Consider the following 13,108-nt stretch of genomic DNA (forward strand, 5'->3'; position numbering starts at 1 on the left):
CCCTTCTCCGAGGGTTAAGCACTTGTTGGGAGTCCAATGATGAGATGTGTGCAGCAGGATCTTTCCTGGTGGTTGGATCCCTGGAATCTTTTGAAGAGGTTCCTCTTATCTCCTCCTACTCCGGTAATTGTTTCCAGCATGAAAGGTTGGGGGCTTGGATGAACTCTCATCAGGTACAGGACCTGTGGACATTATCCGAGAGGGAAAAGTCAGCAACCTGGAGGGAACTGAAAGCAATTAATTAGGCCCTACTGGCATTTTTCTCCATATATTCCGAATGGGGGTATTCTGATCAGGACAGAGAACACTGTAGCAAAGTCCTACATTAACAGACAGGAGGCAACCAAGGCACGGTCCCTATTTCTCATTTTGGATTGCATTTTTATTGGTGTTAGTCCCGTCTCTTGTCTCTGACAGTGATTTATAATCAGAGTCTTCTGAATTCCCAGACAGATGTGTTTAGCACTGTGATTACCTCAACTCATGATTATTATCTTTGGCCCTTTCTGTTCCACCAGATTTGACAGAGCTGTGTGGTTCCCTTTGATGGATCTTTTGCAGAGTCTCAAAACTCTCTTCATCCTTGTTTTTGTTAAAGGATGATGGAACAGTCAGCATAGATGCCTTGTACTGTGCATGGCCTTAGGGCCTGCTATTTGCTTTTACTCTTTTCCATTTAATCCAGAAATCTTTGACCAGAGTGAGGAGAGAGGGAGCAGAGGTAGTCCTGGTTGCTCCGGCATGGGGTTGCTCTTCTTGGTTTCCTCTTCTGGTGAGGATGAGGAGGAATAAGGAATGGTGGCTGCCTACAATCCCTTCCCTTCTGAGCTTATGGGTCCTTTAAGAGGAGTCTCTGATTTGGCTGCATTTGACGGTTTGGAGACTGAGTGATCTGGATTAATGGTGCTTGGTTGTTCTGTTTCAGTGTCCTCTTCTATACAAGATGCTAGGAAACCTTCCACTAAGGCCTCCTATTCTAGGCACAGGGACGCTTATTTATGAGCCCTTACGTCACTTTTGCACCACCGTGCATTACTTTTTGTGACACACCAGCAGTGTAAAAAATGTGCCTTTTTGCTCCATATTTACAAAGTGACGCATCTATGTAGATGCATCACTTTGTAAACCCGTGCGCCACATTATACCTGCGCCAGGTATAATGTATGCAGGGGGGGTTTTCCCACTCAAGAAAAGGTCGTAGAAGTGATGCAGTGAAATCTACCAGATTTCATTGTGCCACTTCTAGGATGCAAATGCGTCAATATCTTACACCAGCCTCACAGCAGACATAAGACTGATGCAAGTCCTTTCACATGGGGATAATCCCATATGAAAGGACACATTGCAGGAGTTGCGTTACTTTTGTGGCACACTCCTGCAAATGGGCACTTTTGCTCCATACAGATACGTCTCAAATACTGACATATCTGTAACTCCTTGCGACATGATGCGTCATACAGTAAATATGACGCATTAATCATGTCGCAAGGAGGGCGCACTGAGAAGTGACGCATCGCTGGTTTCACGCAGGGATGCGTCACTTCTCATAAATAAGGCCCTGGGCTTCTTTTGGGAAATGGTGTGGGAAACAGAAGGTTAGGCCTCTGTCTCCAGATTCAGTACATCCTTCAGTCTCAGCAAGATAGGTTCTCGTTAGGATTATCTCCTTTCACTCAAAAGCTGGACTGGGCTACGATCAGGGCCTTTTTGGCTCCCTGGGGTACTCTGACGGATTCCCAAGATTTAGATCAGCAGTTGTTTAAGGAATTTTCCAAAATGCATCCGAGACGTTCGCCTATTAGTATTTCCAGGGATTTGCCTATGGCCCTGCAGGCTCTTTGTTTGTATCTTTTGATCCTCTTTTCTCCCAATAAATCTCAGGTCCCTTATCCTGAAATGGTAATCCGGGTATGTTAGCCTGTATACCACCTAGCTCATAGTGCCAATGTAAACTACTCTTACCAAGAAGAAAATAGTTCTCAGCAACTATCGAACATGACAACCATGTCTCATCAGGGATCGTGGAAACAGTATAGTACTTTACGCTCTGTCACTCATGCTCACTTTGTCTCAGAGAAATACACAGAATAAATGGTAGGGACGTTTTTCAATAAGAATTTATTGAACCAGCGTCATTCAAGTATAAAATAGGTGTGCTGAAAAAAAACATAAGACAGAAACAGATATAAATGATTATGAGCACCAACAGAGTAAATGGATGGTATATTCCTACCATAGTGCTAAAACGAAGAATACAGACAGGTATACAAATAGATGATAATAATGATGGCGTACTCCTACAATGCAGCCCTAACTAGAACACCTAAATGTATCTAGCATGTATGTAGGTGTAAAGCCAAGAATCCCCCTAGGATGAAGCTAACCCTATTACCTGAAGTGAGAGACTGTGGTACCCCATCTTGCAAGATGGACACCCCTGCGAGGTATGTTAGACCACTGGGAGTTGGAATGTCTGCATGCAGGAACCTCAGCGTCTCGCGTCAGTGTGCCAGCATGGAAGTCTTTCTCCTCTGCCCATATCAGCAGAGATATGGTATATATATATATGTATATATATATATATTCACTGAAAAAACCATAGGTTTCACACCAGTTTTAGTTAGCTGGAAATTTTGCTGACATAAAACCATTGAAATTCCACGTTATAGATAGTTGGACTCACTATAACTTGCGCGCCTGCAATGCACTGCTGATGACGTCACATATTGCATCACTCATGACATGGTCAGTGACATCACTCATGACATCACTGATGACACCATTCAGTGAATGTGTGTCTTTCTGAAATATCAATATGTTTTATATATGTATTTGTAAAGGTCGATGGACGAATAAATGTTTAAATAAGTGTTTTAATGAACGTTTTTAAAAAAAAAATTGATTGGTTAATTGGCTTATTAAGTGTATCTTAGTGAATACATACATTAGCGAAGTAACTTTTAAATATTGAAATGTATGTATCAGTGTTTCACTTTGTGTATAAGTGGCTGTATTGGTTGGTGACTGACTCACTGTTTGTATGTGTTTTGAAGACAGCATATGTACATGACTGTATGGATGGATGAGCGTGTATATGTGTGTGTTAGTGAGTAAACGACTGTCTCACTATTGTCTTTATCAGTAACAACATATGTTTTAATCTAGTATATGTGAGTATTGATATATAAAAGTGAGTATATGTGAGAGTGAGATGTTGTAAGAGTTCCTGTTTAAATAAGTATGTGTTTCTATAAGTGATTGTTTTAGAGAGTAAGTCTGTATACGTTTCCTTAGAAGTAAAGTGGTAGTGTTTGTATAGCTGTATATACAAATAAATGGATGTTCAATAGTTTATTTGCATGTGTGAATATGTGTGTGAGTAACTTTTGGATGACTTTCGGTGTGTAACAGGATGTATAGGTCTATCACTACATATGATGAGTGAATATATGTATAAGTGACTATATTGAACTGTTGGTGAATGAGTGGATGTGTATTAGATATTACTGAATTGGTTGTTGTAACTGGTATGGGTATCTCCTCTTTTTTGAAAATGTTAGTTACTATTTTTGAATATGTATTTCAAGGGTTACTTTACAGTGAAAGGGGGTCTGTCACTCTGTCACAAGGATGGTGTCATCAGTGATGTCATGAGTGATGTCACTGACCATGTCAAGAGTGATGTAATATGTGACGTCATCAGCAGTGCATTGCAAGCGCGCAAGTTATAGTGAGTCCAACTAACTATAACGTGGAATTTCAATGGTTTTATGCCAGTAAAATTTCCAGCTAACTAAAACTGGTGTGAAACCTATGTTTTTTTCAGTGAATTTAATAGGTTTTTTAAATGCTAATCCCTAAGGGGGGGCCGAGAAAAAAGGGGGGTCCCAAAACGTCCCAAAAGGTGTTTTTCCCATTCATTTTTCCATAGGGCGTTTGGCCTCACTTTTAGCTCGAACGGCTGAATGGATTTGCACGAAAGTTGGCAAAATTGTAGGGACTGTTAGCCCGATGTGCCTTTGCTGGGTCTCAATATATGTGCTCCAGTGGATTTTGAGAAATTAACGTTTTAAAAAACAGATATATCTGTGACAGCGTCCCGGGTAGCGATCCGGTTTGCGTACTTTTCACGTTACGGAACTTTGCGAAGCGAAGCTGATTGGCTCTCTGGTGTCTGTCAACATTCTAAACAGTCCGGAACGGCCGCCATCTTGTCTCTCGGTAGGATCTTGATTTTTCACGGTAGAAGCGCTTTCAGCTTCGCGAACCGGTAGCGAAACGGGAATTCGCCATTTTGTGTTTCGTTTTAATTAAATTACAAGATGGAGGAAAAACAATGTGAGAAATGGGTATAAGGGGGTATGGGAGACGTATCCTGACCCCCTATGTTTTCTGAGGGTGGCTGAGGATGCTCATATATGTTGATACATGTCTTCCAGCGGCTGCGCATGAGCGGAATTTTTTTTTTTTTTTGCTGCGTGACGTCTGTTAACGTTCGATTCGAAGGAAATCAGGAAGTGTTGACCGCCATTTTGTCACTGCGAGTAAATATATTGTTAAAAATAATTGTTATAAATTAATTCGTATTGATAAACATTGTTTGCGCCATTTTGCCTTTTTTCCAATGCCACACTTTTGTCGTGCACGGCAGCCATTTTAGATGCTTTGACCCGACCCACTTTCTTCACGCCGCCGATCCTCAGCCTGGCTCCCCACCCTCGCAAGCATCTCCTCCACGCACTGGTCACCCCCGCTCTCTCTCTCTGCGGATGTAGTTTATGGCCCCAACTGTAAAAAATCACCCCTCTTCAAAGGAGTTACAGTAGATCAAGTCCCCCACCCCATGAGATCCGTCACACCACATGCGTTCCTACTATCTGATAACGATCCTGTATTGTGATTGGGGAGGGGATTCTCACTGTGAGGGTGTGTGGGATCGAGCCTGAAGCGGAAGATTCCAGGGATGCCTTTTTGTACATTAAAGTCTTCACAATTATGTGTCACATTAAAAATATATAGCACTCCAACAAAGTAGTAGGATTATAACACTTTAATAACTTATAAATATATACAACGCTCCAACAAAGTAAACACGTTAAAAAAAAACATTTTAAACAAAGCAACAATGGGCTGCTGTGAGGTGGCGTCAGTAGCGGTCCTTTGTGCGAATAGTCCGAAGGCAGCACAACGCGCCGAGATTTGGACGGCACCCAGGTGATGTCCAGTAAGTTGTCTCACTGGTCTTGGCATCCTACAATGCTGCGCCGAAAAACGGCGTGGGGCGCCCGGGGGGGGGAGGCGGAACGAACGGGCCTCCGCCGCCTCCCCAGCTGGAGGCTCCTCTGCTGCAGTGGGGCGCCCCTTTACCGTTTCAGTCGCCATTCAGCTGTTTACCGCCCGCTTTTGCTGCACTGTGCCTCATCCGTCATTCAGCTGAGTTGCGCCCGCTCTTGCGGCTACAGCGTCTCGCATACCATCCAGTTGAGTTGCGCCCGCTCTTGCCGCTACAGCGTCTCGCCCACCATCCAGTTGAATTGAGCCCACTCTTGCGGTGCAGCGATAGGCGGCTGCCACAGGACTCTTAAAATGGCGGCCGGCTCTTCGGATTTGGGCCTGGTCCACTAAAATGGCCCTGGGACACATTTGAACTCGGACATTTGCCTGCTAGGGCCTGGGCCCCATTCTCGAAAGCGTCCCCTCAGCCTTGAAAATTCTACAAAAGTCATCGGGCCCCCGACTCCCGCAGGCTTCCGGTGGGGAGCGGCTGCCATGATTGCTTGCCGAATGGCCACGACGGAGCCACGAGACGGTGGTGCTCTCATGCTGACGCCAGCTTCAGTGTGAAACATCCAGAAACACTGTAGACTACCAATTCGATGACTTCCGGTGGAGCCCCAACGTGACCCGGTAGGGAAGAACTTGCCCTCCCCTCTTTTGATTGATGACCAAACAACCACTACCAAGACCCCCTGCCTGCAAAATGCGTAAAAGAAATCAACCACATCCTGATTCCAATATGGACCGAAATAATAAATGCTTCACTTTCACAAGGGATCCTCCCCGACTGCCTAAAAACAGGTCAAGTTGTTCCCATAATCAAAAAACCCACAGCGGATGCATCAGATCCAAACAATTTTCGCCCAGTGACCAACATCCCTTTACTGGCCAAGCTGACTGAGAAATATGTGCAGAACCAACTGAGCCAACATATCACCAAGTTCTCCTTGCTAGATGAATACCAATCAGGATTCAGAGCAGGGCAGAGCAGGGAAACAGCGATCCTCCATATTATTGATGATGCGCTACAGGCCCTTGACCAAAATCAAGCATGTTTACTGATTCTCCTTGACCTGTCATCGGCATTCGACACGGTAAATCATGAAGCATTACTGACCAGGCTACGGGACAGGATGGGATTGTCGGGCACTGTGCTGAAATGGTTTGAATCCTTTCTACAGAACAGAACGCAGCGCTTCCTGGTTAACCAATCAATCTCACTTCCATGCCCTATCTCATTAGGAGTCCCTCAAGGATCGACTCTATCCCCTGATCTTTTTAACCTATACGTCGAACCACTCACAGAAATTCTCCAAAAGTCTCAATTATCCTATCACATGTATGCTGATGACACGCAAATATACTTAAAGATCGCATCCCTAAAAGACTTGGAGCTAATGAATGAGACACTAAAAATGGCACTTCAATGGTTAACTACAAACCATCTGAAGCTGAACGCACATAAAACAGAGTTCCTACTAATCTCACCACCAAGGAACAATACAGAAATAAAGGAATGGACGAAAGTCGTGACTGTGCTAAACTGCACCCCAACCCTGGTCAACTCAGCTAAATCACTAGGAATCACCTTAGACGAGAATCTTGACATGAAAGCCCACATTAACTCAATGGCGAAAAGTGCCCGCTTTCACTTGAACTACTTAAGAAAATTGAAACCATTCATCTCAGAGGCGGACCTCAAACTGGCAATCCAATCCTTAGTTATCTCGAGGATTGAATATGGCTGCACCACCTTAGCTGGATTACCAAAAATGTCTACGGCACCTCTAAAAGCCTGCCTTAACGCGGCGGCAAGACTTATCACCGGAACCAGGAAATATGATCATATATCCCCGCACCTGAAAGCTTTAAACTGGCTACCTTATGAAGCCAGAATCCAAATGAAGATAGCATGTATCACACACAGAGCGCTACACGACAACACACCAAGGTATCTAGCCAAGAAAGTTCAACTGTCCGGAGGCAACCGACCAGCTAGGAGTGCTAAGGAGTTGCTGCTACGGCCAGCCATCTTCCGAAAGAAAAAAACCTATGACAGAGCGTTCTCAGGAGCTGCCCCCAGAATATGGAACTCACTCCCTCCAAATATCAGGAAGATCCAGAATCTGGTAACATTCAAGCGGGAAGTGAAGAGCCTACTGATGAATAGATACATTACCTAGTGAAGATCACTGTTCACGATTCTGATATACTAATGCCTTAGTACTGAGCTTGTATGGCACGAGTAAGGGAAGCATAGTCAATACTAAAAGGAACACGTATTCTTTGATATGAGAACAACCTAAAGGCCACCACTAATGGATATTGTGACAGATCACGAGAACAGCACCCCATACGAACATATACCGAGCTACCTCATATTGGTTATTTGTTATATATACCTGTTTTAGTTACAAGTTTAGCCATAGCATATTTTAACGCGAACGCCTCACGTGTTACGAATATATAGTTGTTGTACTTTAACTGTTTTATATATGTTAACTGTTTTTATATATGTTAACCCTCTACCTCTCCTATGTTAAGCGCTCTGATACCCAAGGGTCTTGTTCGCGCTATACAAAACTCTATAATAAATAAATAAATAAATCTAACGGAACCTTTTTGGATTGCCGAGTGAGAAAAAAAAAGGTGGGGCTTTCATCATTCCAATGAAAAGTGTTATTATTAGGTCATATGATCAAGCCTTCCATTATTAGGAAACCAAAAGTAAAATGAACCAATGAAAAGTTTTATAAACAAGTCACATGACCTGTTATGCGGCTTTGGGCTATAAAAAGCCTACAAAATCCGTTGGCCTGTGAGGCGGCGTCAGTAGCGGACCGATGTGCGAATAGGCCGAAGGCAGCACAACGCGCTGAGATCCGGATGGCATCGAGGTGGTGTCCAGCAAGTTGCAGTGGTGTGGCCATCCTACAATGCTGCGCCGAATGTCGGCGTGGGGTGCCCGGGGGGGGGGGGGGAGGCGGTGCGAACTGGCCTCTCCCGCCTCCCCAGGTGGAGGCACCTCATCTGCAGTGCGGCGCCTCTTACCGTTTCACTCGCCGTCCAGTTGAGTTGCGCCCGCACTTGCTGCTACAGTAGGCCGAAGGTAGCACAACGCGCCGAAATCCGGATGGCACCGAGGTGGTGTCCAGCAAGTTTCACTGGTGTGGCTATCCTACAATGCTGTGCCGAAAGACAGCGTAGGGTGCCCGGGGGGGGGGGGGGAGGCGGCGCAAACGGGCCTCTCCCACCTCCCCAGGTGGAGGCACCTCATCTGCAGTGGGGCGCCTCTTAGCGTTTCACTCGCCGTCCAGCTGAGTTGCGGTCACTCTTGCTGCTACAGTATGCCGAAGGCAGCACAACGCGCCGAGATCCAGATGGCACCGAGGTGGTGTCCAGCAGGTTTCACTGGTGTGGCCATCCTACAATGCTGCGCCGAAAGACGGCGTGGGGTGCCCGGGGGGGGGGGGGAGGCGGCGCATACGGGCCTCTCCCACCTCCCCAGGTGGAGGCACCTCATCTGCAGTGGGGCGCCTCTTAGCGTTTCACTCGCCTTCCAGCTGAGTTCCGCCCGCTCTTGCGGCACAGTGCCTCACCCCCCCATCCAGCTGAGTTCCGCCCGCTCTTGCGGCACAGAGCCTCACCCGCCATCCAGCTGAATTGCGCCCGCTCTTGCGGCTACAGCGTCTCGCCCACCATCCAGCTGAATTGCGGCCACTCTTGCGGTGCAGCGATAGGCGGCTGCAACAGGACTCTCAAAATGGCGGCCGGCTCTTTGGATTTGGGCCTGGTCCACTAAAATGGCCCTGGGACACCTTGGAACTCGGACGCTTGCCTGCTAGGGCATGGGCCCCATTCACGAAAGCGTCCCCTCTTTTGACTGATGGTTCTTGTTGCCTATCTCTTCTGTTGTCATTTAACGGAACCTTTTTGGACTGCCGAAAGGGGTTCTGGTCCAACCGCTGGTTGGTGGAGACATTTTGACTATATCCTGGACCTGCCCGGCCTCGCCCAAAATGGCGTCGGTATAAATGGGACTCGTAACTCCTTGTTGTGTACTGGTTGCCCAACCTTGATATCACGAGATACGTATGCAGTTTTGAAGCACATGGCGGGCGTGGACGAGTACTGATTGAACATTTGGACATCCCTATTGATATTAAGTTCTGATGTGTTATTGATTACTGTACTATTGAAAGTTCGAATTAACATCACCTATGGTACTTGCCCGCAAATGTATATCTAGATAATTTTATTGTAACTGGCCCTGTCGTACTTTAATTATAAAATGTACGTCCACCGATTCCGCAACTGTTAGACACCTTAGTTCTTGCAACCTAATGGCCCGCCCGTTACGTTCTTCTACAGTGTAAATGTTCCCTCATCATATACAATTCCAGTTTGCTCCGTGGCCGGCCCACGTGGTTATAGGCCCGTATTTGTATACTGACATTTTCACAATAAAGGTTTTTAAAACAAAACATGGTAGTAGTACCTAGATTGGTAAAGTTTTGAATAATAGCCACTGTTTTCGAATCAGTAAAAGGCAAGTGAAATAAAGCAGCCCGATTACATGACGGTTAAAAGGTATAATACGCAGGAACGCAGTAAAGATAAATGTTCAAGGGCTGTTGTGTTTTCTACTCCTGCAACATAAAGTGATCGATAAGAACCCGATATTCATGCCTATCAGCAACTAAGACAGCAGGCCGAGCCTCTTTTGTTCAACGGCTCCCTCATGGGATGAAGAAACGCCCTTTTTCTCGAAATAGGAATATTTTACTTGCAGGACAGTTGTAAATTTCCCGGGAAAATACATTAGCCTGGAACATTGTTAGTGGTAAACTGTAAATGCATCTGGGTCCTTTGCTTTATAAGTCAGAGTGAGAAAAAAAAAGGTGGGGCTTTCATCATTTGGGAAACAAAAAAATGTTCGAAAGCAATGAAAAGTGTTATTTTTAGGTCATATGACCAAGCCTTCCATCATTAGAATAACAAAAGTAAAATGAACCAATGAAAAGTTTTATTAACAAGTCACATGACCTGTTATGCTTACGTTACGCGCTGCGCGCCACGCTCTGGATCGCTTCCGGGAAGCTGCGCCTCGCGCACCGGAGCACTTCTGGGTGCGCTAACGCGGCGCGTCATATGACGCATTACGCGACAACGCAGGTCCAGAATATAGTCAAAATGTCTCCACCAACCAGCGGTCGGAACACAACCCCTTTCAGCAGTCCAAAAAGTTCTGTCAAATGACAACAGAAGGGACAGGCTATAAGAACCATCCGTCAAAGAGGGGAGGGCAAGTTCTTCTCTACCGGGTCACGTTGGGGCTCCACCGGAACTGATCGAATAGGTAGTCTACAGTGTCCAGAAGAGACTCCAGCGGATCCAAAACGCCTCAGCCAGACTAATCCTCGACATCCCACGATCCAGCCACATCTCCGGACACCTGAGAGACCTTCACTGGCTCCCCGTCAACAAGAGAATCACCTTCCGCCTCCTCACCCACGCACACAAAGCCCTACACGACCAAGGCCCGAGCTACCTCAACAGCCGAGTCAACTTCTACGCTCCCAAACGCCACCTCCGATCAGCCAACCACGCCCTCGCCGCCGTCCCCCGCATCCGAAGAGCGACCACAGGAGGAAGGTCCTTCTCCTACCTGGCCGCCAAGACCTGGAACTCCCTCCCGTCCGACCTGCGCCTGACCCAAGACCACCTCTCCTTCAGGAAGAAGCTGAAGACCTGGCTGTTCGAGCAGTAGCGGCACCCCCCCCCCCCCAGCGCCTTGAGACCCTACGGGTATGTAGCGCGCTTAATAAGTGTCACTGATTGATTGATTGATTTCTGGATGTTTCAGACTGAAGCTGGCGTCAGCATGAGAGCACCACCATCTCGTGGCTCCGTCGTGGCCATTCCGCGAGCAATCATGGCAGCCGCTCCCCACCGGAAGCCTGCGGGAGTCGGGGGTCCCGGTGACTGTTGTAGAATCTTCAAGGCTGAGGGGACTCTTTTGGGAATGGGGCCCATGCCCTAGCAGACAAGCGTCCGAGTTCCACGGTTGCCCAGAGCCATCTTTGCAGGCCAGGCCCAAGTCTGTGGAGCCGACCGCCATTTCGTGAGCTCCGTAGCAGCCGCCTGTCGCTGTACCGCAAGATTGGGTGCAATTCCGTTGGATGGCGGGTGAGACGTTGTAATAGCAAGAGCAGGCGCAATTCAGCTGGCCGGCCGAGGCACTGTGTCGCAAGAGCGGGCGCAAGTCAGCTGGTCGAGTGAAGCGCTGGTGTGTAGCTGAGAAACCTCCACCTGGGGAGGTGGGGGAGGCTCGCTCACGCCGCCTCTCCCTTCTAGTGCACCCCACGCCGTTTCCTGGCGCACGTATATGTGATGGTCGGACCAGGGCACCGCAGGATGTGTCTTCAGGTCAAACGGATTGTGGGACAAGGTGTGGAGCAGGCGCAATTATCTCGGGGGCCTCCGTCAAGCGGTTCAGGGAGGCACCGCATCACATTGTTTTCCAATACAGTCAGGTCAACAAACAAACCCCACTTACTTTGAGAATAGTGAAGCTGCAGCAGGTGCAAATAAGCTTCAGACAGTGTTACAAGCGCTGCTCGGAACCCTCAACTATGGCACCCAACATCCAGGACTTATGCCATTTGTGCAAGGCAGTGACATCGAAGCATCTCAGGGACCAAGCAAGATACCATATCCAGAGTCCTTCCCACAGCTTCTGTTTTCCTTCTGACATAGTTATTGTTCTTTCACTCCCACTCCAGGCTTTTAGTCTGTGGATGTGCAGTCGGCAGCTGTTCATCAGTTCGACCATATCTTTGTCTCTCATTCCTGATCTCTTTCTCCCTTCTCTGGATTTCCTCCTTCGCCCTCTGAAACATCTGTGTTGTGTAGTATGAGCCCCCATTGTTCTTCACCATCTTCTCGACCATTGAGATCAGTGCACACACCTGCTGCTCTCGCTTTGGCCATTCAGCCCGGTTGTTGAAGCCCAAGTAGCGGTTCTCACACCCCTTAATTACCTCTTGTAGCTTGGAATCTGAGTCTTCGATGTAGTTTTCTAGGGTATTTCCATCACGTTCCACATCATCCATTTTTGTAAAGAGGAACATCATGTATCTTGTGGCCTCTTCGCCGAATAGGTCCTGGATATCTTGGACAGCGTTTGCCTCTTCATCTATGAATCCACTGGTCTGAAGCACCAAGACGATGGCGTGGGGGTCAGGGGATGACATTACCACACATTTAGCGATCTCTTGAGCAATTATTGACTTTTCAATCACAGTATCGAACAGTCCCGGAGTGTCAACAACTACAATCTTTTGCCCATTTTTGAAACACGACATTTCTCTGCATTCATGTGTCACTGCCTTCAGAGATGCTCTGGAGTCGAGCACTCTTTGCCCAAGGATGCTGTTTCATGTCGCACTTTTGCCTGTTCCCGTCTTCCCGACCAGGACGATCCTCAGCTCACGGGTACCTGTGAAGAGAAAAGTGTGCAGGTTACACACAAGTCACACCGATTGTGTTGTGAAAGTGCTAAGGATGGAAAAGAAATCCATGTTCATAAGTATGACTTTTGTGGAGCAGGCCAGAGTAGCAATGGAAGCACCCCTGCACCATGGTGAGAGGGTGCGTATGTTCTAGGCAGGATTGTTTTTGGCCAGGAAGGAGCACTTTCCTGCACGAAAATAATCCTGAGAGGCATCGTCATCTTTCTATGTGTGTTGCAGAATACAGCACACATAGAAAGAGGAAGAAAGAGAGGAGCAATAAAGATATCTCTCTTGGTCATGCTTCTCCCGGGTGG

General features: G+C 47.1%; 1 pseudogene; it reads right to left on the reverse strand.

The window, feature by feature from the left end:
- Positions 1-12,047: 12,047 nt before the first annotated feature.
- Positions 12,048-12,806, reverse strand: LOC147718084 (GTPase IMAP family member 9-like; annotated as a pseudogene).
- Between the last annotated feature and the right edge of the window lie 302 nt (positions 12,807-13,108).

This window comes from Lissotriton vulgaris, chromosome 4_2 (assembly GCF_964263255.1).
Source record: "Lissotriton vulgaris chromosome 4_2, aLisVul1.2, whole genome shotgun sequence".
Classification (NCBI taxonomy): Eukaryota; Metazoa; Chordata; class Amphibia; order Caudata; family Salamandridae; genus Lissotriton; species Lissotriton vulgaris.